Source organism: Rana temporaria, chromosome 3 (assembly GCF_905171775.1).
Source record: "Rana temporaria chromosome 3, aRanTem1.1, whole genome shotgun sequence".
NCBI classification, from domain to species: domain Eukaryota; kingdom Metazoa; phylum Chordata; class Amphibia; order Anura; family Ranidae; genus Rana; species Rana temporaria.
The window spans coordinates 407,641,405-407,663,592 of NC_053491.1; positions in this window are offsets into that span (position 1 = coordinate 407,641,405).

The following is a 22,188-nucleotide window of genomic DNA, read 5'->3' on the forward strand; positions in this document are numbered from 1 at the left end:
CGGGACCATCCCTACCTGAAATAGATAAATAAAAACCTTATGGAGAGACATATGGGCACATCTAGGGTCAAATTAGATTTCCTATAAAAGTGTGTTTATTCTAAGGTCTGAAATTAAACGCTAAGTTAAAGTCCCACCAGGAACTCCTTCCTCCTCAAACAATACCCCCACTCATCTCTTGCTAATTGTTGAAAAAAAATAATCTGCAGTGTAGCGCCTGTGTACTTTCAGTACAGGTGCTATGTTAAATTTAGAGGGGGATGAGAGAGTTACTTTGCTCTCATTCATGTTGATTTATGTAAATTGGGTTTCTGCCGGGCTGGTTGTCCTGTGGTTTCATTATGTGTTCCAGAGATACCATTCCATCTCTGGGGGACAGGTGGCGCCAGAGGGGTCCAAGCAGTGGCGCCTTCCTGCCAGCAGTCAATCGGAGGAGTTTCTCCCTAGCGGGGCATGCTGGGGGAGGGTACTTCTAGGGCAGATGCCATTTTGTGGGGTCTTCGCTTGTTCCTGGTTCCAGGTGCGGCACCCACCTTTAGGGTGTGCGCACATCACGGGCCCCGGCGAGATGGCCTAGCAGGCCGGGGCGCACGTGCTACGTGGAGTTCCCAGTTCTGGGCCCTCATGGCCCAGAGCAACTGAAGCTGCAGAGGGGCCCCAGTGACTTACTGGGTCCCCACATTCCATGAAGAAGATCCCAAGCGAGTTGTGCTGTTCGGTGGGGCGTCGGTCTGAGGTGAGCCCGGAGGCAGGTGATCCAACAGGGCTTAGACGATCCATCGGGGATCTGGGTGGCCGGACACTGAGAAGTTGTATGCTGCAACTTGTCAGTCGGTGACCCCAAAACCAAGAAGTCTACCTGAGGGAGATTCAGGCAAAATTATATTCATTGAGAGGATTCGCTCTATCATCTACGTTCCTGAGTAGAGGGCCTGTGGCAGAGGTTCCACTCCTAATTCTAATTCTATTAGAGCCAAGTCGGTGGCAGAGACTTGTTCCTTCTCAAAGGTTCCGAGTGATACCCTGGCTGCCAGGTCGGTGTGAGAGGCCTGTCCAGGTACACTATACCCACTCTGGCTGGAGTGGCGACGTGAGTTAAAGTCCCATTGGAGGCAGGACTGCTTCCGTTATCCATAGGCCTGAATCTGCAAATTCTCTTTTCACCAACCTTTCTCTATCTACCTCAAGTTAACTGTTTGCCATGTTGGGCAAGAAATAAAAGCACAGAAAACGACACCCTGCTGTTTGGACATTCCGTCATTGTTCTCATCATCATCATCATCATCCCTAGACACATCACAGAGGTAACATAACACGCCGTCCCATTCTAACCAGCGGCTCCTGCGGGGGTAGCGCTACACGAGGCATGTAACACATCAGGTCCCATGTCTTCTTGCAGAATAAGAGGATCCTTCTTTAGGTGTCCATTTCAGTAGACATTTCCCAACGACTGTTCATTGGCAAAGTCCTCATATGTCCTGAAGAGTAAAATAAGCAGCATCACTGTTTGGACGTTCACTGGTGTTCCCTGGAAGAGGCACTGTGGCAGGTCACATGACAACATACTGTAAGTGAGTATTATTATTATCTTTTTCAAAAGATTGTGAATGTGCCGAAAGCATGGATTGAGGTCTCGCATGTAGCAAAACACAATTTTGATGAGGCATTGAGTCAATGTCACTTAAATGAACTCCATTTAAACGGAACATGTGCCAAAACTATGCACACTAACGTATCTACAGTGCCATAAAAAAGTATTCACACCCCTTGAAATTTTCCACATTTTGTCATGTTGCAACCGAACACGTAAATGTATTCTATTGGGATTTTATGTGCTAGACCAACACAAAGTGGCACATAATTATGAAGTGCAAGGAAAATTATAATTTTTTTTCTACATTTTGTACAAATAAATATCTGAAAAGTGTGGCGTGCATTTGTATTCAGCCCCCTTTACTCCGATACTCCTAACTAAAATCTAGTGGAACAAATTGCCTTCAGAAGTTACCTAATTAGTAAATAGAGTCCACCTGTGTGTAGTTTAATCTCAGTATAAATACAGCTGTTCTATGAAGCCCTCAGAGGTTTGTTAGAGAACCTAAGTGAACAAACAGCATCATGCGTTAGATTATAAAAAAATACCCCAATCTTCGAACATCTCACAAAGCACTGTTCAATCCATCATCCAAAAAGTATGGCACAACTGCAAACCTACCAAGACATGCCCGTCCACCTAAACTGACAGGCCGGGCAAGGAGAGCATTAATCAGAGAAGCAGCCAAGAGGCCCATGGTAACTGCGGAGATCCACAGCTCAGGTGGGAGAATCTGTCCACAAGACAACTATTAGTTGTGCACTCCACAAATCTGGCCTTTATGGAAGAGTGGCAAGAAGAAAGCCTTTGTTGAAAGAAAGCCGCTATGTGTGGCGGAAAACTAACACTGCCCATCACCCTGAACACACCCCCCATCATGAAACACGGTTGTGGTAGCATCATCAGCAGTAGGGACAGGGAAGCTGGTCAGAGTTGATGGCAAGATGGATGGAGCCAAATGCAGGGCAATTTTAGAAGAAAACCTGTTATGCCGCGTACACACGATCATTTTTCGGCATGAAAAAAACTTTGTTTTAAAAAAAAATCATTTAAAATGATCGTGTGTGTGCTTCACATAATTTTTCGGGGTCTGAAAAACGACAACATTTTTTTTTGAACATGCTGCATTTTTTAACAACGTTTTAAACAATGTCGTTTTTCAGGTTGTAAAAAATGATCGTGGGGGGGCTAAAACTACGTTAAAAACCCATGCATGCTCAGAAGCAAGTTATGAGACAGGAGCGCTCGTTCTGGTAAAACTACTGTTCATAATGGAGTAAGCACATTCATCACGCTGTAACAGACAGAAAATCGCGAATCGTCTTTTACTAACACGGAATCAGCTAAAGCAGCCCCAAGGGTGGCGTCATCGGCATGGAACTTCCCCTTTATAGTGTCATTGTACGTGTTGTACATCACAGCGCTTTGCTAGAGCATTTTTAAAAAACGTTGGTGTTTTTTTTTCATGCCGAAAAATGATCGTGTGTACGCGGCATAAGAGTCTGAAAAGACTTGAGACTGGGGCGGAGGACAGCAACCCTAAACATACAGCCAGAGCTACAATGGAATGGTTTAGATCAAAGCATATTCATGTGTTAGAATCCCTAGTCGAAGTCCAGACCTAAATCCAATTGAGAATCTGTGGCAAGACTTGAAAATTGCTGTTCACAGACGCTCTCCATCCAATCTGACAGAGCTTGAGATATTTTGCAAAGAAGAATGGGCAAAAATGTCACTCTCTAGATGTGCAAAGCTGGTAGAGACATCCCCAAAAAGACTTGCAGCTGTAATCGCAGCAAAAGGTGGTTCTACAAAGTATTGACTTTGTGTTGGTCTATCACATAAAATCCCAATAAAATACATTTATGTTTTTGGTTGTAACATGACAAAAGGTGAAAAATTTCAAGGGGTATGAATACTTTTTCAAGGCACTGTAGCTCTTTCTCTATTACTTTCTATCGCACCAGAATCTTGGCAGCTGACACCCCTCTAATGTAAGCATAACGCTGATAGAAATTGACTTTAGAGTGTTCTAGGGAGATTCAATAAATCATTAGCAACACTTTTCTAACTTTTGTGGAGGCATGACCCTTTAAAACATCTTGCACCAGATAAAAAAAACACTGTGCAGTTGTTTAGCCACTTCCATACCGGGTCTATTCTGCACTCCTCTTCTACATGAAAAAAACATATTTTTTTTGCTAGAAAATTACTCAGAATTCCCAAACATTACATATATTTTTTTTAGCAGAGACCCTAGGGAATAAAATGGCGGTCATTGCAACTTTTTATGTCACATGGTATTTGCGGGGGGAAAAAAACTGTTTAGTTAAATAAAAAAATAACAAAACAGTTATTTTTTATATAATATGAAAGATGATGTAACACCGAGTAAAAACATACCAAACATGTCACACTTTAAAATTGCGCACACTTGTGGAATGGCACCAAACTTTGGTACTTAAAAATCTCCATAGGCGACGCTTTAACATTTTTTACAGGTTACCAGTTTAGAGTTACAGAGGTTGTCTTGGGCTACAATTGTTGCTCTCGCTCTAAAGTTCACGGCGATACCTAACATGTGTGATTTGAACGCCATTTAAATATGTGGTCATGACCTTTGCTTCTGTGCATGAGCACGTGGGGACGGGGGCTCTTTAAATTTTAATTTTTTACTTTACTTACATAACGTTACGCCCAGGCCTCCGAAAGTCTTAGAGATGACTGGGGACCATCTGGTCAACGGAAATCTCTATGAACAACGTCCGGCGGCAGCGGACTCCTTCTCCGGCTTGCTGATCGCATGGGCGAGCCGTTAGAATCACCAGAGGGTGACGGGAGGGGGGATATCCCTTCCCGCCACCTATAAGAACGATCAAGCAGCTGAACTGGTGCTATGATTGTTCTTGCGGTGCACAGAATCGCCAGCTGTAAAAGATGATATCTCAATGATGACTGTAGCTGCAGGCATTATTCAGATATCCCCACTCAAAATCCATGATGTGATATGACGTCCTTGGGCTGGAAGTGGTTAAGGGAGTTATTAGTGTTACTAAACCCACAACAATAAAAATCAGTCTGTATATGCAGTAAAGCATGCTTGGTATACTCACTGTGGAACCTAAGGGGTTAATCCTCTGCATTGTGTAAAAAGGCTGTTTGATCCTGTCTTCTTTGATCCTCCCCCATTTTCTGATAAAACAGTTTTATTTTTCTTGGGAGAGTGCATGTGATCAGCACAGGGCCAATCAGCACTGTCCAGACAGAGAGTCAGGGGTCTTGCGGTCTCATAAGACATGTTAATAAAAACTCCTCCTACAAGCTTTACCAGGAACTGATAGAAGTCACAAGACTGCTATATACTGCTGATGGGAAAAGGTATTTAGCAGTTTATATTTAGTAAAACAATTTCCATGTTCTGTGTACTGTGGGAGACCAGATATAATACAGGGCACTGGTTTTAGTAACACCTTTATAAAGTGTTGCTGTTACTGCACCAAATTAAAAACCAATTACCTCCAGTTCATACCTAACAAAACTGGTAATAATCAAGACCAACTGTAAGTTAGTGTACAGAGACAGGTATAGTGCCTTCTTCTCCCCACCTGTACAGCAGACGGCCTCCTAGCAACCAGTGATGCTGACAGTGGGTGTAGCCTGATAGGGATGCTAAGGCAGGTCTGCTTTTGCCTTGTGATTGACAGCATACAGTGGGCAAATTCTCGAGCCAATAACAGGCTGTCTATTGGCTATGGAACTTCCCACTGTCTGCCATCAATAACATAAGTGTGGAACTGATAGGGAACTAGTGTTTCTGAATCCCCATTGGCTCTGCCCACTCAACATAAAACAATCATTGGCTGCTGCACTGTTTGTGAGACAGCACAACAGGAATCTATAAACCGCAATAACCATTGTTATGTGCAAGCACAACAAAATCCTAAAGAGTGTCCTAAACACTCTATGAAGTCCCCTGTTTGTTATAATCTTTGAGGGTGGATTACTTCACAGTACAAGCAGCTAGAAAGGTCCGGAATAGCTTTTTTTTTTTTTTTAAGATCCTTTACTGCTTGTTAAAGCGGACTTCCACTTTAAGGGAAGGTGAAAATGACCCCCTGACATATTTGGCATGTAATTTTTTTTTGGGGGGGGAAGCGGAAAAACCCTCTTTTTAGAGGGTTTCATCTCCCACTTCCTCCCTTGGCACCTCGACGTCGGAAGGAAGTTCACCTTTCCCCCCTCCCTCTCGGCTATCATCTGGGACACATCACAGGTCCCGGATGATTGCTCAGCCAGTGACGGTGCGCAGCACGGCTTGCGCATGCGCAGTGCATGCCCGGCTGTGAAGCCACAGCCGGGCACCCACAGTGACAATGGCGGTGCCGCAGAAAAAAGGGGGAGACGAGCGGGGGCCTCTGTTCCCCCGCATCTCTGGATGCTGGTACAGGTGAGGCCGCGTACACACCGTCGTTCCAAACCGATGAGAATGGTCCGACGGGCCATTTCCATCGGTTCACCGCTGAAGTGGCCTGATGGTCTGAGGTGCGTACACACCATCGTTCCAAAAACCGATCGGGTCAGAACGCGGTGACGTAAAACACACGACGTGCTGAATAAAATGAAGTTCAATGCTTCCAAGCATGCGTCGACCTGATTCTGAGCATGCGCGGGTTTTGAACCGATGCTTTTCTGTACTAACCATCGGTTTGGACCGATCGGGCAGCGGTCCATCGGTTCGATTTAGAAGCATGTTTTAAAATTTTGGACTGAAGGAAAACAGACCAATGGGCTACACACACCGTCGGTTTGGAGCGATGAAACTGAACCTCGGTCCATTCTCATCGGTTTTGTCCGACCGTGTGTACGCGGCCTCAGTGTCCGATTAATTAATTCGTATTTGTAGCTGCTGACTTTAAATATATTTTTTTCAGAAGGAACCCCGCTTTAAGAATATGTAAATAATTCAATATCCATAGTCTGGACACATTTTAAGCACTCATGAATGAAACCAGTTGAGCAGCTGCAGTGACACCAAAATGCAGTATGGAGTGTTGTCCTGCAAAAAATGGAGACTGCAGTCTAATTTGTACAATGCCCACCCCAAAGAAATGTGTTCTTGGTGGCCTTGGCTAGCACCATCAAATATTTTTCATTCCTTTACACATAAGTCCTTTTTAGTGCAATTATTAGCACTACACGTACTGTACTAATAGATTTTTACAACTTCTTGACCTGCTACTTGGTTCAGAAATAAGTCATTTTAAACTGTGATTGAGAGCAAGACTTTGGATTTACAGAACAAATAACTACGACTGCCCTGGGAATCTAAATCTCCAAACTGTTATCTTTTAAGAAAGAAATACGTGTTACAGTGGCGTGCTTTATTTTACATTTTGGAATGTGCTGTGGAGGAAGTGAATTTAAACCACATCAGCAATGGACGCGTTATAACTCTGCAGCGGGGGAAGAAAGGGCGTATACTTATTGGCACCAATCAAAGGGCCTTTGTTTGATTTCAAAGCAGCATCTTGTGCAGAAAATCGATACTACGACTTTTTTTTTCTCTTAGCCTATTAAAATGCTTTGTGTGGGACTAAAATGTTACGCACCTTGATTTACACTGCAGAGGAGAGAACGCAACATGCAAATTCTGCACAAAAGCCCTATTTGTATGTTACTTCAACAGTAACATTCTGAAAAAAGCCTTGTAATTCTCTGGAATAAAATGTGCTCTAAAGACATTTGGGGCATTGTGATACATTTCCTTCAGTAACTAGAGCTGCAGACGTTGTGTTATTAAGTTAAAGTTATATTAAAGGCTAATGTTTTTTTAAATTAAAATAAAAAAGATGTTATACATGCCTGCTCTGTGCAATGATAGAGAATGTCTCTTATCTCCTCTTTGGCAGCCCCTCGCCGGCATTGTCTGCAGCTTCTTCTTCCAAATGCCCCCTAAGCAAGCCGGGTGCTAGAGGGACACCCATGCAGGCACACTAATGAGCTGAGCTGTGGAGTTCTGAAGTGGTAAGATGCAGTGGCAGCTGGTGGTAATTTTTATAAGGGGGGACAAACAGTGCACCCACTGGTCGGTCCAGTACGGTCGGTCAGGTCCGGAGCACTTACCCCATACCCCATCTATGGCCAGGGCCAGATTCCCGACAAGGCCACCGAGGCCAGGCCTCAGGGCAGCAGTGGGTACAGGGTGGCGCCAGTTGTAGCACACAGCGGGAGACTGCTGTGTCACAAAGCTCACTGTGAAAAGTTTGAGCGCGCTGTGATAAAAGTCGCGCCCTTCTCCTAGACCAGCTCGTGTAAAAGAGGCAGTGTTCTGTCTATCACACAAGCTGTTCTAGGAGGAGGGTGGGACTTTTATCATCGCGCGCCCAAACTTTTCACAGTGAGCTCCGTGACACAGCAGAAGCAGGAGCTGCCCGATGTGCGTAATGCACACACTGACTGGTGAGGCTACATTGTTTGGCACAGTAAGGCTGCAATGATGGTGAGGGGAGCTGCAATGATGGTGAGGGGGGCTGTAATGATGGTGAGGGGGGCTGCAATGAGGGCACAGTAAGGCAGCAATGATGGTGAGGGAGGCTGCAATGAGGGCACAGAAAGGCGGCAGTAATGGTGAGGCTGCAATGAGGGCACGGTAAGGGTGCAATGATGGTGAGGCGGCAATGATGGGCACGGTGAGGCAGCAATGATGGGCATGGGTTTTGGGACTTTCAGTTTTTTTTTGGCGGGGGGCAGCATTGAAGGACCCGGCCTTGGGGCGGCTAAGGGAGTAAATCCGGGCCTGTCTATGGTGGGTAGTGCTTCACCCGGACGACAGCCGGCGGGCATCATGGGTGGTGTCGACTTCCTCTTCCTCTGCTCTCCTCCATGGGCATCTGGCAGCTTCCATCTCCTCCCTCCTCCTCGGCGGCCCATCGGAGCGCTTCTCCTTTCAGGAAATGTGTCTCACACCCGCTTCTTGATTGGACGGGAGAAGAATCAGTGTGAAAATAGTGAATATTCATTCGCTATTGTCACACAATTGGGTGGGCTCGGGTCGCAGTGCTCTGCAACCCGAGCCCACCCTTTTTTGAAGCCTATTAGAGCCTTATGGCTCTAATCACTTGCTTCAAACCCCCCCCCCCCCCCCATTGGAATTCATGCATCCGGCGTCCTGCATGGGGGTCGTATGCATGGATGGAGGCCCAGCCGCCCCTAATAATTGGACCGACCCTGGTGAAATGTGTTTAAAGGATCACTAAAGGAATTTTTTTTTTTAGCTAAATAGCTTCCTTTACCTTACTGCAGTACTGGTTTCATGTCCTCATTGCTCGTTTTTGCTTTGATGTTGCTGTAAAACTGCTCTGATCTCCACACTTCCTGGTTGCCTGTTTCCTTATAACCATCATACTGGGAGCTTTTCACGGTGGTCTGAGCTGTCATTACTGTGTGTCTAAAACTCCTCAGAACCAATCAGATTAATTTTGAAAACAAAACACTGCCCTGGATTTGTTTGTTTTTGTTCTGTGGGTCTCTTTACTTCACATAAACATGAAACCAGTTTAAAAACGAAAGTGAAACTGTAGGCACATTATATGATTGAATTTAATCTATTTTTACTCATTTTTAAAAGGAATCAGTTAACTTTTATGTCTTTATACCCTGCAAACAGTAATTTCAGCAAAACATTTTTTTTCCTTTAGTGAGCCTTTAAGGAGGGGGGGGGGGGCAGCTAGTAGTGTTTAAAAAAAAACACTGGGATAGTATTTAAAAAAAATAACAAACAGATTTATACTTACCCGCTCTGTGGAATTGCACAGAGCAGCTCTGGGCCTCCTCTTCTGAAGTTCTCCAACAGTTCTTCTGGCTCCTCCTCTTCTTAAGGCTTTAAAAACACTTTAAAGTAAAAAACATTGGAGTTTAAAACCACTTTATATACGGCAATGAGAGCGAACACGAAACAAAAGAACGTAGAAATATGTGGGATATACTGTATATAACAAAGATGTGATAAGATGTTTTTACACTGGGGCTATGAAAAGCACATTTGAAAAAAAAATACGAAAAATAATTACATTGAAAAAGCTTTTTTTTAAATCTAGCAGTAGACTTTTAGTGACAACAGTCTGCAGATCTAATGCCGCGTACACACGACCGTTTTTCAGGTTATAAAAAATTAAGTTTTTAAGGTTCTAGAAAAAACAACGTTTTTTTTCAACCCGATCATTAAAACGCCCTTGCCTACACACGATCGTAAAAAAAAAATGCTCTAGCAAAGCGCTGTGACGTACAACATGTACGACGGCACTATAAAGGGGAAGTTCCATGCAGATGGCGCCACCCTTTGGGCTGCTTTAGGTAATTTTGTGTTAGTAAAAGACGATTCGCGCTTTTCAGTCTGTTACAGCGTGATTAATATGCTTACTCCATTATGAACGCTAGTTTTACCAGAACGAGCGCTCCCGTCTCATAATTTGCTTCTGAGCATGCGCGTTTTTTTCACGTCGTTAAAGCCCACACACGACCATTTTTTACAACGTTAAAAACAATGTGAAAAATTAGAGCATGTTCGAAATTTAAATGGGCATTTTTTTACATCGTGAAAAATGCTCTGGAGCCCACACACGATCGTTTTTAATGACTTTAAAAAAAACGTAATTTTTTAGAACCCGAAAAACGGTTGTGTGTACACGGCATGAGGCCTAAGGTGTGTTGCTGCAAAAATGCTCTAGACTGCCGTAAGCCCATCACACGTTACACCATGATTGTACAATCTCCTTTAGATCTACCAACAACTATGTAGTACAAGGGCCTGCCTATTTGGATACAAATTGTTTGGATGGTTTAGGCAGGTCCTCATATTACATAGTTTTGGTAAAGCAAAAGTTGATTGTAAAAACTGTAGAACCCTCTAGCTCTGGGGTCGGCAGCCCATCGATCGCGATCTACCTGTTGATCGCGAGAAGCCAACAGGGGCGGAGCCATTCTCCCGATCTCCACCGGCGACGTTCTCCCTTCACTTGCAGAACTGAGTGAGAGACAGCACAGTGCTGGATAGAGGGCAGGACTGGGAGCTGCTTTAGTTAACTTTGCAATTTAACCAGCAGGTGATTGGTTGCTAGGCGGTACTACAAAGGGGAGTGGCAGAGGACACTGCTGTGGGGAGGGGGGGTTTGGTGCAAATGACACTGATATGGGAGGGGGCAGGGGACACTACTGTTGGGGGGGCGGATGGCAGAGGACACTGCTATGGGGTGGTGTAGGGCACTACAGGGGGGGGATACTACTGTGGGGGGAGGGGGTTGCAGATGACACTGCTATGGGGGCATTACAGAAAGGGAGGCAGAGAACACTACTGTGTGGGGGGGGTGCAGAGCACACTGGTATGGGGGGACAGAGGGCACTACATAGGAGGGGGCAGAGCACACTACTGTGTGTGGGGGGATGCAATGGACTGTTCTATTGGGGGGCAGAGGGCATTACAGGGGGGGCAGAGGGCACTACAGTGGAGGGTGATGGCAGAGGACACTGCTATGGGGGGAAGAGGACACTGCTTTAGGGTGGCACAGGACACTACTGTTTGAGGGGGTCAGAGGACACTACCATGTGTGTGTGGGGGGGAGAAGGAGCAGAAGACACTACATTGGGGGAAGTATAGTACCTGTGGCATCAAGTGGGGGGGGGGGGGGGGTGATGTAAGGGGTGGCAGAGGACACCACTGTTGGGGTGGGTGTCAGAGCATACTACAAGGGGGAGGGGGTTATTTGAAGCCAGGCATAAGACACTACTGTGACAGAATATGTGTTTTTATTGGAGGCTTTTTTTTTACTTTTTTAAAAGGGTAATGATGAATTTTTGAATTACTGCTTTCACTCCAATGTTCACATGTGTAATCCCATCTTCATACATGGGTGTACCTCCTGCGTGTGTTTATATATCGTGGGGGACTTTTAAAAAAAAAAGTTTTTTTTTTTATGTGATATCATATTGGTGTGATGCTTCTCTTTACTGAGACATCAGGAGCCTAATAAATCTGTGATGTCTTAACTGCTGTCCACTGCAGCTATAGGAGCACAGATTGTGCTCCATTAGCTTCTTGTCTTGCCACAGCAGCTGGGGAAATGACAGCCGGACCTGGAAGCGATGTACAGTAATACCCATCAATCAAAGGAAATCAGTAAATGAATACTCACTGGTGTCCCTCTTTTCCACCCACAGACACCCACCATGTTGGTCTGGGCTCTGCAGGTGGGACAGTGAAGCCTGGAATGCATATAGCCAGATTCCCATGTAACCGTGACCCCATGTAAATGAGGGCCGTTGGTACAGCGCATGCACGCGCATGCTCAGAATCATGTCGCAAATACTCAATGCTTTCGACGTGAACATAACCTACGTCCAGCCCCATTCACGTGCGCTTACGCAAACGACGTAAAATACGACGGCTGTGTCGTCGTCCATACCTTGCATGGGCTGTGCCATCTTTTTGGTGGTTTACCTTTACGCCGGCGTATGTCTTACGTAAACGGCGTAGCTTACTGCGACAGGCGTACGTACGTTCGTGAATCGGCGTATCTTGCTCATTTACATATTCGACGCGTAAATCCACATACACGCCCCTAGCGGCCAGCGTAAATATGCACATGAGATACGACGGCGTAGGAGACTTACGTCGGTCGTATCTTAGCAACAGTGAGGCGTATCTCATTTTAAGAATGCGCGCAAAGATACGACGGCGCTCATTCGGACTTACGGCGGCGTATCTACTGATACGCCGTCGTAAGTCTCTCTGAATCTGGCTAATAGTTGGGGCAGTTTGGTGGGGAGAGGGCAGTACCTTCAGTGGGCTGTGGAAGTGATCATTGCCTGATCTATTAATGTAAATACGCTCCTGGCTGCTATATTAGAAAAATAGTATTTGTGTAAGGCCTTTAGGCCTTTAGACATCCTTTGCTCTGAATATAATTTGGCTTGTGCTGCTCCTGAAATGTAGAGACTAATGCCGCGTACACACGATCATTTTTCAGCATGAAAAAAACGTTGTTTTAAAAAAATGTCATTTAAAATGATCATGTGTGGGCTTCACATAATTTTTCGGCTTCTGAAAAACTACCAATTTTTTTCCCGAGCATGCTGCATTTTTTAACAACGTTTTAAACAATGTCGTTTTTCGGGTTGTAAAAAATGATTGTGTGTGGGCTAAAACGACGTTAAAAACCTGCGCATGCTCAGAAGCAAGTTATGAGACGGGAGCGCTCGTTCTGGTAAAACTACCGTTCATAATGGAGTAAGCACATTCATCACGATGTAACAGACAGAAAAGCGCGAATCGTCTTTTACTAACACAGAATCAGCTAAAGCAGCCCCAAGGGTGGCGTCATCCGCATGGAACTTCCCCTTTATAGTGCCGTTGTACGTCTTGTACGTCACTGCGCTTTGCGAGAGCTTTTTTTAAAAACGATGGTGTGTGGGCAACATCGTTTTAATGATGAAGTTGGAAAAACGTCGTTTTTTCTACATGCCGAAAAACTTAGTTTTTTTTCATGCCGAAAAATGATCGTGTGTATGCGGCATGAGGGTTCTGCAATACCTAGCTTTTTTTCTGTCAGTGCCTTTGGACTTCGAAGTATGATTTTTCTTTTATTCTACTGTCAATATTTTGTTCTGAGAAAACCATCAGTGCTGGAATGTTTAGGATCCGAGGCCAATATCGATTTATCTGTCATTGGCCCACAATAGGATGCACCATTAAGGAATGTCTGAGAGTCTGAAAGGTTTTGTTCTCTTGGAAGTCACATCTGTCATTTTTTCCCTTGCAGCTAACATGAAAGAAATGGGTATCTAGACATAAAACCTGAGCCCAGTCAGTTTCCTTTGCCTTTTTACATGTTTTTTGAACCTTCAATTTGAGTGATGAAACCTGATCTGTTCCTTGTAACTGTATATCCCAATGACCTGGAGTGTTCTCAGCAGTAGATGATAGTTGTTTCAGCCCTTGATGTGCTATCGGAAGACTGTGCTGATTTGAATATTGCATTCGATTTTAAATACTTTGTTGTGTTGTAATCATTTCTTTTCAGCAATGTGCACTAAATTTCTTTCTTTGTTTATGACATAAATGTATCTTTGCTGATGTAGCGCCCTGCTCCTGATGAACAGGCACTGCTCTAAATTTAATGGGGGTCTGAGCTGTTATTTGGCTCAGGCCAGAATGATTGAGGGCAATTTAGCCTCTGTTCCAGCCATGGCTGTGCTGGGAGTATCCAACATTAATTGCCTGGGGCTGTTGTTACCATCCCAGGCCAAGGGTGGCAGCAGCCAGGTCATGGTGTTTTGAGTGACCCCCCTCAGCAGCGAATCAGTGGGAGTGGTCGCCCCGGTGTGCATGCTGGGGAGGGGTACTTAAAGTGGAGGTTCACCCGGAAATAACATTTTTTAACCTTAGATTGATGCTCATTTTGTCTAGGGGAATCGGCTAGTTGTTTTGAAATCGAAGCTGTACTTACCGTTGTAGAGAGCGATCTTCTCCACCGCTTCCGGGTATGGGCTGCGGGACTGGGCGTTCCTATTTTGATTGACAGTCTTCCGACAGGCTTCCGACGGTCGCATCTTTTCCAAAAGTAGCCGAACGTCGGTGCGCAGGTGCAGTATAGAGCCGCACCGACGTTCGGCTTCTTTCGGCTACTCGTGACGCGATAGATGCGACCGTCGGAAGCCTGTCGGAAGACTGTCAATCAAAATAGGAACGCCCAGTCCCGAAGACCATACCCGGAAGCGGCGGAGAAGATCGCTCTTTACAACGGTAAGTACAGCTTCGATTTTAAAACAACTAGCCGATTCCCCTAGACAAAATGAGCATCAATCTAAGGGTAAAAAAAAAAATTATGGGTGAACTCCCGCTTTAAGGGACAGACGGTCTGTCGTCCGTCCGCGCCTCGTGGCCCGCCTGGCCAGGGGTACATGTTGTGAATCCTGGACCACATTGGTCCGGGGCTGCGGCTTCGTTTGCTGGGCCCAGTTGTCTGGCTGGGGCCTGTACTGCAGAAGTGATCCTGTGCTGTCCGTCCTGCGGGAGGAAACCACTTGATGAAGGAAGCCGGGGAGGACCTATCCTGGTGAGGACCATGCAAGAGGCTGGTACCTTGGGGGAAGGCCTGGAAACTTCATGCACCGTACACCGAGAGGCCTGACAGTGTCGCCTGTCGGATCTAGAAGTTCTGGTGAAACAAAGCTAAAGAGATCCGGGTGCTGAATCCTGTGGCAGAGGATTCCGGACTGAAACATCTCACCTACAAAGGAAGGTCTGTGGCAGAGACTGTACTTTATTCCGTGCGCCATCCCGGCTGCTAGGCCAGTGAGAGGGACCTATCCGGGTGAGCAATACCCACTCTGGCTAGAGTGGCGACGAGAACTGTTTGCTGGAAACAGGAGTGTTTCCTTACTTGTGACTGTGCACCTGAACCTACCTACCCTTCCACCCCTCATCCTTCTTTTCTACTAAAGTTCTTCCACATAAACCCAAAGAGAAAAGAGGTACATTGTGTGTGGACATTGAAATTCTTCGGACTCTCCTTTCATCCTGGACGGCAAGAATATAGAGGTAACGTGCCACCCAAATCTAAACCAGCAGCTCCTGCGGGGGTAGTGCTACACTGATCTCCAAGATTGAGAAGGCCAGTGGTGTCCTCACAGCCTGATGTGTCATTGCAAGCATTTTAGGCAAATGTGGAAACGTTGTGATACTTTAAAACAAGACCTCATTCATCTCTGTATCTTTAGACATTGTGGAGAAAATTGTTTCAATGTTGACAACAGAGACACTAAAATCTTAGAGCGCCAAAGCATCAACCCTTTACTCCTCAGAGCCGGTTCACATGGGGAAAACTCATCAGGCGACTTAGCCGCCTGACAAGTCACGCTCCGCTCTGTTCAATGGAACCGTTCTAATAGGAGTGACTCAAGTCTCTCCGACTTAGAAAAAGGTTCTTGTACGACTTTGGGGGCGACTTGCATTGACTTCAATACAGAACTAATTTTGCAAGTCGCCTCTGAAGTCGTCTTGAGATCGCCTTGCCGAGTCACCCTCAAAGTCGTGCCGCCCCTGTGTGAACCGGGTCTTACAGAACTTTATTGAAATGTTAGGAGTGACATTTCAAAACAGTTCTATTCTCTACAGTGTCTTTGTTTTTCACAGCCCACTGTGTGGAAAAAAAATACTTTTCCATAGGAAACAAGGCATTTGGCATGTCTATGCGCTAGGGTTGCGCTGGAAATAGCTGCCAGCATAGCCCCAATGTATCTGGTGTAAAGAGGGTCTCAATAGTAGACACCACTTAGTACACTGGACTACAGCTTTACCTTCTGGAGAATGTTGGACCTCTCCCTACCTCTAAGTGGGCCAGATCAGGGGAGTTGGGGGACATTTGTTAAAGGAAGCATGGGCAGGGGACTAAACTTAAATAAAAAAAATACTGTGCGTTCAACTAAGCTATATTGTGCCCTCCATGAAGAGTTTCCTTTATGATCAATTATGCTGAATTATGCTGGCTCATATTTCAAACAGAATAAAAAAGAAACATGGATTCAGTCGCTTCCTTGCCCACTAAAGTGGGTAGCTTATACCTGGGAAACCTTGTTCTCAGTGAGAGACAATGATCCCCTTGTGAGTTGGGTCATCCAGAATGTTGATAGAGATGGGTCTCCTGTCTCCACCATGTATTAGTAGAGGCCTTGAGTCCAAGTGGTTGGCCCTACCTTGAAGTGACCAGGTTGTCAACAACAGGAGATAGAACCCTGTTAGTTTTTTTGTATCTAGCAGACCAGGAGTTCCCTGATAGGGCTGTAGGCCTAACAAGTAGCTAGCGCTTGGAATGAATATCTCCTAAGTTCTCAGCAGAGAAGATGTAGGTCCCCTAGTGTGGGAAATGACTTATCAATAGCTGCTAGGAGGCAGCTACAAACACAAAAAGTGTCAGCAGAATATTCTGAGATGATGATATAAGTGAACAATTGCTGTTTTCTGGGATATTATCTACTGAAGAAACCTAAGTTGCCTCCACTGTATCACTGTTATCTACTGGCTTTTTAGGAATACACATATTTAAAATCAGCTCCAAGGGGACTCCAGCCTTCTGGAAATACAGTCCATAGACGGAAATTCCCTTTCCTGTCTTTGTTTGACTCTGTGAGATTTTGTGTTGTAATTTTTTTTTTTTAATGCGTCAGGGTGAGAATAGAAATGTGGAACTTTTAGCTTTTAGCACAGGCAATGTTGGTAGCGTCTATGCTATTTTTTCTTATCTGTCTCTGTTGACTCCATAGAAGAATTCTTCTGTTTAGTTTTATCCCAGTGAACAGAAATTTCTTGTGTATTTCTAGGCAGGAGATGGGGTTTCCATTTGCTTTTCTGAATATATGGTAATGGATATTAATACCTTTGTTTTGTCCTTGAATTTCTGAGAACTTTTATTCCATTTACAGTGATGTGTTCTAGTTTAGCCATAGGGGCCAAAACGTTGAAGAAAAATGTAACGTTCATTTTTCCAAGGACCATTCCAAGGCCTCAGACTGTTCCTAGGGGTATGCCAATACAAAAAAGCTTGGTTTCTTGTAGCATTGTGACCTAAGATAACTAGTATGCAAGCACTGAAACAACACTGATGATGATGTTGGTGTTAAAGGGGTTGTAAAGGTTGTTTTTTATTTCCTAAATACGTTCCTTTAAGCTAGTGCATTGTTGGTTCACTTACCTTCCTTCGATTTCCCTCCTAAGGCCCAGATTCACAGAGAGCAGGGCGCACATTACGCCGCCGTAGGGCAAACAATGTACGCTACACCAACGCAGCGCAGAGAGGCAAGCACTGCATTCAGCAAGCCAGTGCTCCCAACGGTGTGCCAGCGTGGCGTGGGTTTCGAAGGCGCACATCGGCGTAGGTGGAAGTGGGCGAGAACCCATGCAAATGAGGCGTGACCCATGCAAATGATGGGCAGAGCGCCAGACAGGTACGTATTACGAACTGCGCATGCTCTGTGACGACACAGCACCCCCATGCGCCTGCTCACAACCACGCCGGCACAACTGCCTAAGCTACGCCGGATCACTACGTACGCCGTGAACATAACGTACGCCCAGCCAGACACACGTCCAACGCAAAATTTGTTGGCTTGTGTTCCCTGGTGCAGACCTGTGCATGTCTGTTGCCGGGTTGCACCTCCTTTATGGGGCATAACTTTACTAGCTAGTGTCATACTGTTCACATATTTGCACTGCAGGAATGTACGTGTTGCATGTTCTGATGCTGCAGTGCCATTAATTCATATTGGAAACCCAATATACCATGCGCTGTGGTGCACTGCCTTTAAAAAAACAAAACAAGGTACATGCACCTTTTTTTGTGTGTTAGTGCACTAAGGAGCTAAGGGTCCTTTCACACGTGCGGACAGTTTTTTAGATCAGTTTTTTATCATAAGTTGATCCGTTTTTTCATCCGTTTTTCATCCGTTTTACGTCCGTTTTTCATCAGTTGTCATCCGTTTTTCATCCGTTTTCATCCGTTTTTCATTCGTTTTTTCATCCGTTTTTTCATCCGTTTTTTTTTTTGTTAGAACTTTATTTTTATTACATATTTTGATAAAAAAACGTATGTTAGCGGATCGGATGTTAAACGGATCGTCCGCTAACATCCGTTTTTCGTCCGTTCCGTTTTTTTGACGGAAGAAAAATAGGGTTTTCTTCCGTTCAAAAAAACTGAGCTTAACGGAGACGGATGTTAACGGATGTTAGCGGATGCTCATCCGCTAACATATGCTCTCCCATTGGAAAGCATTGCAGTCCGTAAACGGACGTATGAAAAAACGGACGAACGGTCCGCACGTGTGAAAGGACCCTAAGGGAGCCCATTCAAAGAATGGGCTGCCCCAATGCAATACATGTTAACTACTACAATCTGACCCCATACAAAGAAATTAAGGGTGCTGCTTCAGGCTCTAGTACAGACCTGGGCAAACTACGGCCCGCGGGCCGTATACGGCCCGGCGGACCTTTTAATCCGGCCCCCGGGCAGTGTTGCCAATAGGGTTGTCCCGATACCGAGTATTAGCGGGAGTACTCATACTCCCGCTAATACCCCCGATACTAAAATAGAATACTTCCCCCCCCCGCCGCCGCCGCCGAAACCGCCGCCGCTGCCACGTTAATCACTGCGGCGTGGAACATTACAGACAGCGTTCGTTTGAACAGCTGTTTTTCCCGCCGCGCATAGACACTCCCCCTTGGACGGATCTGTCCAATCGCGAGCAAGGGGGAGTCACATAGACACTCCCCCTTGCTCACGATTGGACAGATCTGTCCAAGGGGGAGTGTCTATGCGCAGTGGGGAAAACAGCTGTTCAAACGACCGCTGTCTGTAATGTTCCCCGCCGCGGTGATAACAGTAGGTACGGGGGACAATGGCTGCTGTACGGGGGACAATGGCTGCTGTACGGGGGACAATGGCTGCTGTACGGGGGACAATGGCTGCTGTACAGGGGACAATGGCTGCTGTAAGGGGGACAATGGCTGCTGTACGGGGGACATGGCTGATGTACTGGGGACATGGCTGCTGTACTGGGGACATGGCTGCTATACTGGGGACATGGCTGCTGTACTGGGGACATGGCTGCTGTACGGGGGACATGGCTGCTGTACTGGGGACATGGCTGCTATACGGGGGACATGGCTGCAATACGGGGGACATGGCTGCTATACGGGGGACATGGCTGCTATACGGGGGACATGGCTGCTATACGGGGGACATGGCTGCTATACGGGGGACATGGCTGTTATACGGGGGACATGGCTGTTATACGGGGGACATGGCTGCATTTGGGGACACATTTAAAAAAAAGTATCAGTGAGTACATAAAAAAAAGTATCGGTACTTGTACTCAGTCCTAAAAAAGTGGTATCGGGACAACCCTAGTTGCCAACCGTCCGTAGAATTACGGACAGTACGTAAATAAAAGGCACTTTTTCCCTGTTCGTAAAAGTCCGTAATAAGGGAAATGTGCCCGTAAAAAGATCCGAATGTGAGCCGCAGCGCAGGCAGCGTCTAGTCCTCCTACATTATGCATAGCCTCGCCCTCTCTGACCGCCCAGCCCACCACCACCCGCCGCGCAGCCAATTATCAAAGCGCATTTTCGCGCTAACAACACTGCTGCCAGCCTATTCAAAAGAGCAGCGCGGGGAAACTGAGGAACATCATAGAATGTGTGGACTCTGTGGAGAGCGGCACCGGCGGGATAGCACACAGCAGCAGATGTAGTGGACACACTGCAGACGCACCCCCACTGTGACGGAGTGGACTGAGTGAAGGCAGACGGAGACCGACCAGTGCGCCTGCCTGCATGCTCTGCCCGCCCGACTGACTGACTGTAGCAGTCGGCCAGCCGCCATGCTGGTGCCCGGACCTGGAGTGGACCCTGGTCTCCACTCTCTTCGTTGGAGTAGGACTCCTCGCGACGCCTGCTGCCTGCCCTCAGTGCCACTGCCCTGGCCTTGTCTGGTGAGTCCTCCTCAGTCCAGCAGCAGAGTGTGAAGTGCTATCCTACCTAGACATCATCAGTATGCTGTGTCCTCCTCCTGTGCCCCTTTCACCTCTCCACAGGTCAGATCTGTGGAGAGGTGAAAGGGGCACAGGAGGAAGACACAGCATACTGATGATGTGAAGAAGTGATATGATAATTTATTTGCAGCCTCTGTGCCATGTCCCCAGCATCTGTCCCCCTCCTGTGCCATGTCCCCAGCGTCTGACCCCCTCCTGTGTCATGTCCCCAGCGTCTGTCCCCCTCCTGTGTCATGTCCCCAGCGTCTGTCCCCCTCCTGTGTCATGTCCCCAGCGTCTGTCCCCCTCCTGTGTCATGTCCCCAGCGTCTGTCCCCCTCCTGTGTCATGTCCCCAGCGTCTGTCCCCCTCCTGTGTCATGTCCCCAGCGTCTGTCCCCCTCCTGTGTCATGTCCCCAGCGTCTGTCCCTCTCCTGTTTCATGACCCCAGCGTCTGTCCCCCTCCTGTGTCATGTCCCCAGCGTCTGTCCCCCTCCTGTGTCATGTCCCCAGCGTCTGTCCCCCTCCTGTGTCATGTCCCCAGCCTCTGTCCCCCTCCTGTGTCATGTCCCCAGCCTCTGTCCCCCTCCTGTGTCATGTCCCCAGCCTCTGTCCCCCTCCTGTGTCATGTCCCCAGCCTCTGTCCCCCTCCTGTGTCATGTCCCCAGCCTCTGTCCCCCTCCTGTGTCATGTCCCCAGCCTCTGTCCCCCTCCTGTGTCATGTCCCCAGCCTCTGTCCCCCTCCTGTGTCATGTCCCCAGCCTCTGTCCCCCTCCTGTGTCATGTCCCCAGCCTCTGTCCCCCTCCTGTGCCATGTCCCCAGCCTCTGTCCCCCTCCTGTGCCATGTCTATAACAAGTACTCGTACCAGTTGTCCAACAATGATATTTACTGCTTTTTATAAAGAAATACAATTGATTTTATGCAGTATTGAGTTTAGCCTTTTGGCCCGGCCCTCCAAAATATTTTTAGTTTCTCATGTGGCCCCATCGAAAAAATAATTGCCCACCCCTGCTCTAGTAGGTCCTTATATGCTCATAGCTCTCGACTGGGGCCTGATTTCGAGACACCGGCCCTGATTTGGAAAGAAGTCCCTTTCTCCTCCTCATTTGTCCCTTATTTTGTCCTGATCTATAAAGTTGTATATAAAATGCACTTGTAATGTTTCAAAAAGTGTTTCTCAGTGCTAAACCTTTCATCCAATTTCTAAATTGCTGCATTTGTAAATTTCCAAAGGAAATATAGAGGAATAGAAGTGGCAAAAAAAAAAAAACACTTGAGGTTTGTTTTAACAAATATTTTTTTTGTAAAATTCTCCATCAGGGTGGCATGGCAGGGGGTGTTTTCTATGCCTAAATGCTTTAGTAGGTGTTCCGCTTTCCATCTCAAAAGGTTGGGAGGTATGGTCACACATCACACCAAACCCTCATGTAAAGAGTGGAAGCAGCTTCAGCCTAGACTCTGTCCAGGCCACACCCCTGACATGTTTCATCCTGCCTACTGGGCTTAGCTCCCATGGATAAGCCCTGTGTATGGGGCGAAACATGTCAGGAGTGTGGCCTGACTGTGTTGCATCAGAACATGCAACACGTCATTGTTGTTAATGCATACATTCCTGTAATACAAATATGTGAACGGATCCCAACATTATAACACTCTGTAATCTAGACTGAAGCTGTTTCCACTCTTTATATGGGGGTTTTGTTTGATGAGCGACTCCTGGGACTTATTTTCCTTCCTCATTAACTACTACATAATTTAACATAGGGAGCGGGCAGTGAGCAGATCTTTGCTGTTCTATTGCCTGCATTTCTCCTTTCTCCTCACCTGGCAATCATTTCCTGATCATGGGGAGAGAACAAGCAACGACGTGAGCTGCTATAGCTCACTGTATCACTCTTTGTATCTCTCAGGTGTGCACTGTCACTGTGCAGTTCCTACAGGATATTTGGTCACTGTACACAAGTGTTTGTGCACAGAAATTTGTGGTGCAGGGAACCATGCTGTATATAGTTTATCA